This window comes from Oreochromis niloticus, linkage group LG2, assembly GCF_001858045.2.
Source record: "Oreochromis niloticus isolate F11D_XX linkage group LG2, O_niloticus_UMD_NMBU, whole genome shotgun sequence".
Lineage (NCBI taxonomy): Eukaryota > Metazoa > Chordata > Actinopteri > Cichliformes > Cichlidae > Oreochromis > Oreochromis niloticus.
This window is the reverse complement of record NC_031966.2, coordinates 10,783,568-10,788,559: the sequence shown is the minus strand read 5'-3', so window position 1 is coordinate 10,788,559 and position 4,992 is coordinate 10,783,568. Positions and strand designations below refer to the sequence as shown.

Sequence of the window (4,992 nt, the reverse complement as noted above, 5' to 3'; positions counted from 1 at the left end):
TTTCTTTTTTCTCTGTCAGATTGGACAAGTCTTCCATGCTCACTGTCCTCAGGCTTATACACAAACAGCTGACAGGCAAACTGCATGATTCAGACGAGTGACCCCGCAGAAAACGAGGGAGCACACATGGCAGTTAGGCTACTGAGCTGCATGACATTTGAAAGAGGAAAATTATGTTGTGTTTCACAGCACAGCGTTCCTCAGATCAGAAGGATATGGTGATAAATATGTCAGTAGCTTGGTAGCATACTTAGGTATTTTTTTGAGGTGGAAATTGCGATATGTCTGCTAAGAAGAAGAGGACAAAATTAAAATGTCATCTTTTGAATCTTTTCCAGTTGTAATGCTTTAGGGCTTGCAGACTGCATTGCAGAAACATCCATCTTAAATTTATTAAGCTCATCCTGGCCCTTAAAATCCTTCTTTTTCTTCACATTAAATTTTTGTGACATTTTGTAGAAAGTTTTTTAACTTCAGTTTATATTCACACCATACAACGATGAGGAAGGATATGCTTTTATAAGAAAAAAAAACCAAGATAAAATAATTACTGCAAAATGTATTTAAGTAAAGGACAGACTGAGCTGAATAATTACTGAAGCTGTTGTGACTGAACATCTGGCATCTTCAGCAAGCTAATGAAGCTAATTGATTTAATTGGAGTCAAAGGTCAAACTGAAGCAGAGCTGGGAAAAATCAACCTTCAGCACAGAAGATAGCAAAAGAAAAAGTTGGCATGTAAAGAAACCAACCTGTCCTGATATATTAAGCTTTCATGTTTATTTTCTAAATTTTAATATTACACCAAAAGACTTCCCTTTGATGCAAGAAAACATAAAATCATTAAGCCAGATTGCTTTTATCGACTTTATTTCATCTATATGGGTCATGAACTCGTGTGCATCTACTCTGGTTTATGCTCCTTCGCTACGGGCTTGTCCAGCCCAGCAGACTGAAACTAACAACAACTCTCTGAAATATTTATGTCTCCAGAGACCATCTAAGGGCGTGTGTGTGTCTGTGTGTGTGTGTGTGTTTAGAAGTGGCACAATAAACTTCCCAGCTCTGTGTACCCTGCATAAAAGAAAAGGTTTTTCCTTGTTTTTCCCCTTTGCCTGCAGGCTGTTTCCTTCTCTGTCACTGTCAGCATTACCTCAAATTCACACAATTATTAAGGTTGTCAGGTACATAAATCAGTCCTTATACCGTTTTGTCACAGGCATTCAAAAAAAACCTCTTAGAGGTTGTAGTTACAGGGGTTACTTTAAATAAGACAGACAAAATGCATTCGGAAGTTTTTTCTTTTGTTACTTTTTTTCAGATAGTTCCATATTAGTATATAATTTTCATCAAATTCTCCAGAATGATGGCTGCTATCTGAACACAGTAGCTTCTTCACAGTTGACCTAGAAACACAAGCAGTTTGGCTCAGATTACCACATCCACTTTGTAAGAATTAAAGGCCCTGAAAAATCCCACAATAGACAAGAAATCTGACACGACAGGTAATGTTAGTACAGAAGAGCTTAACATGGATATCAATTTGTAAGGTCTGAATGATGCTTATAATTAGCAACTCGAGTGATTCAGTAAACATAGACTGAAAATATACATTAGCGCCAAATCTGATTCTGTTTATTGTTTCCAGAAAATGCATAAGCTGTAATAACTCTGTTGATCCCCTAACTGCCACCAGGCTAAAATCTTTGATTCATTGAAAACTATCTGATTTCTTTAATAGACTGGAGAATTTGTCAGTATGGAAGCTAAGAAATTGAGCTTTCTAACACTGGGTTTAACATTTCAAAAGGGTGAATTTCATTCCAAACCATGACCTTTTGAAGCCTGTCTCATCCTCAGGTGAAATGCTCCAGTGATGTCAACACTTGCCTTTCCTCAGAAATGTGCATAAAGTTGGTGTTGCGCGGTGACACATCGATAAAGGTGAGACAGACGTCACTCCACGAGTTCTTGACTGGCACCTCTTGGCTTCACACTGAAAGGGCCTTATTTTTTAATGTTCAGAGTCAGTGTTATAAAGGTATCCAGAGTTATGATTACCCAAACAAAAGAAAATAGTTTATATCAGAAACACGTTCAGATGGTAGGAAGAAACAGCAGACTCTGTAGTTTAGTTTGATGATTTATGCAAGCTAATCTTATTCCCATTAGCCTCAGCTATGCTTAGCTTTAAATGGAAAACATATTAAATGTGAGTAATTACCATGATAAACATTAGAGGTGTTTAACATTGCCACTAGAAGCATGTTAGCATGCTAGCACATTAGCAGCTAAGAGCACCATGCAATGCTTCCTTATAAACTCATCTCTAATGTTGTGTTTGTTATGCCTTAATGTAACTATTTGGGATGATGCTAGCAAATAATTAAACAAAACAACTAAATGACAAAGCCAATCAATTTAATTATGTAAAGAAGGAGGGTGCTAATCAAAATGAATAAATTAATTTAACCGCCGTCTTCACCAACCTGCCAAAAGCAGCTGCTCTGAGGTGATGATATTACTGCAGTTTCCGTTTCATTGTAAATTCATAACTCCTCATTCATAATTTATTCCAAAACAACAGGAATACGTACCTACGTGTCATTTCCTGAAATCTGGGACATGGAAATCGACTTGCGAACACCGTAAAACAGCTCATACAGTTTGTGCATCATTAATGACAAATATGATGAAGGAGACAATAGAGGTGAGTGAGCTGTGTGATGTTTGTTTCTCTACCTCTGCACAGGACTGAGTTTAAAAATATCATCTGGTTGTGCTTCTGTTACATAACCACCACCACCACAGAACCAGCTACAGCCATCCTTTTTTTCCCCTCCTCAGTTCTGAATTCTGAGGCGTTAGCTCTAAATATGACCGCCGAGCACTCGGTGAGATAAAGACGGTTATTAAATGATTCATTTAATAATAAATGTTTTTTTATCTATAAAATATGAGTAGCAAATATAATAAATGACTCAAATATACTGAAGACATTGAAGTCATTCCATCGCTTCTTCACTGCATATTTAGTGGAGTCATGCTGCTTGAGATTGCATTCCTCTAGAATGGCAGTTTGCTCCCTGCAGATGGAACAGGAAGCATTCAAATTAAACTCCATAAAAGTGTCTACCCATTCCTTAAGGAGAGCTCGGTGCAATGTGGTCTCAGAAGTGTCGTTGCTGTAGTGTTTATGTTGACAAGTAGCTGAATCCAATGCAGCCCTGAGTAATGAAATGCCTATTTGTTTCCTCTTTTTTGCAGTCATGCCAGGAAAAACAAAAGAAGACTTCAAATTAAGAGACTGGGTAAAAAATAAAAATGGTGGAAATGTAAAATGTTAATTTCAAAAGCTTCCTTTTGATATTTGATATTTGTTTCAGTGGAGGTTAGAATACCAACATGTTTACAAGAAGGGGAAACCTAATGTAGCACAGAGGCTCTACAGAAGCAAAACTGAACCGTTTTAACAGAAAATCGCGTTGTTGGGTGTTTCCTGCAGCTTTCTTTAATGCCATTAGGTGCAGTTTTGGAGAGCAGTTGCGAGTTGTACAAATACACGAGCCAGGTTTGTGCAATGGGCACTTTACTTGCAAATCTGTGCGCAAACTGTATTCCTTTGTAAGTAAATGCAAACAGACAGTGCACTTTGTTTGTGACTGTCAGTGGGAAAAAAAGCTTAATTAAAAAGGATTTTGTGAAATTAAAGAAATTAAACAAAGTTTGCCTTGGATTTGTTGACTTTCACTCAGAGTTTCCTTCTGTATTTAGAGAAGAGCTGCGCTGTGGGATTTTATGAGCGTAACAGTGGTTGTTCAAACTGCAGTTTATGTTTGCAGACACCATAAAGACAATTACAGCCAAGCTTCTCTAGGCTTTCCTCTTTACACTTTCCTGTTTGTCTGATCTTTTACATAACTGCAGAACACATCTTTAAATAGATGAATCTAAAGTGGAGAGGGTTGTGACACAGGAATATGAAAACTGTGACTAGGATGTCGGTCACAGAGGCCTAGAGACCAGTCCTGCTATGTAAGGACAGGACACTAAAAAACAAAACAAAACACATTTTAAAGGTTTTGTGGCTACAAATGTGGCCAATTTGATAAGATTAAAAAGCATTATTTCATTTCTACATCAAACTGTAGATAAGTGCATTTGTAAAGTAACATTTGGCTAATGCGTACCCAGCCCAATTTTACTCTTTAGGTGTGTGTGTGTGTGTGTGTGGGGGGGGGGGGGGATGTGTGTATCATGACCGCTTCTGTTAATGACAGTGCGGGGAATGAGTGGGAGGGTGGGGTGGGCTGCTTTTAACCATGTAAAGCACTTTGTGCTACAGTTTGTATGAAAAGTGCTTTATACATAAAGATTGATTGATTGATTGATTGATTTCCTATATATATTTTTTATAATAAATGCATATCTAGCTACTCTGTATAGTGGGTTTTCTTCCAGAAAACAGTGGACAGTCTATATGTCATCAAATACAAAACAGAGTTAGGTAAAGTGGGAATTTTACTCTTGGATTTTGAGGTTTTACTGTTTCCTCATTTATTTAAATTGAATAGCATCGGTGGTGTCACAGTGGTTAGCACTGTTGTCTCACAGCCAGACGGTCCTGGGCCTGCAGTCAAAGGTATGCATGTTAGGCCAAATGATAATTCTAAGTTGACAATAAATCCTTCACTACAAACATAAAACATCTGTGTTGTTCCAAAATTTTTTACTCTGTGTCAAAGATGAAAAATGACTTAAACAAATGATTTTTGTACACATGCCATCAAACCCTGGCTTGGTTGCTTTGGTCATGGCTACAGATAACACATGGGGGTTTTTTGGTGGGAGGGGTGTACGCTCTGCAGTGACCTTGCAACAAATGGCTCAATTATCCAAGGTACCAGCAGACTTCATGCATTCTCTGGTTAACCCCGCGCTGTCACACACAGTCACACTCACTCAAGTGTGCAATGGCCAAGGTTCAAAGGT

At 37.9% G+C, this 4,992-nt stretch overlaps 1 long non-coding RNA gene across 1 annotated transcript; it reads left to right on the top strand.

Moving 5' to 3' along the window:
• Positions 1-1,733: 1,733 nt before the first annotated feature.
• Positions 1,734-3,294, top strand: LOC112842362 (uncharacterized). Its single transcript, XR_003214100.1, has 3 exons — positions 1,734-1,944; positions 2,588-2,710; positions 3,268-3,294. It is a non-coding gene; the product is annotated as an uncharacterized LOC112842362 (long non-coding RNA).
• The last annotated feature ends 1,698 nt before the right edge of the window (positions 3,295-4,992 follow it).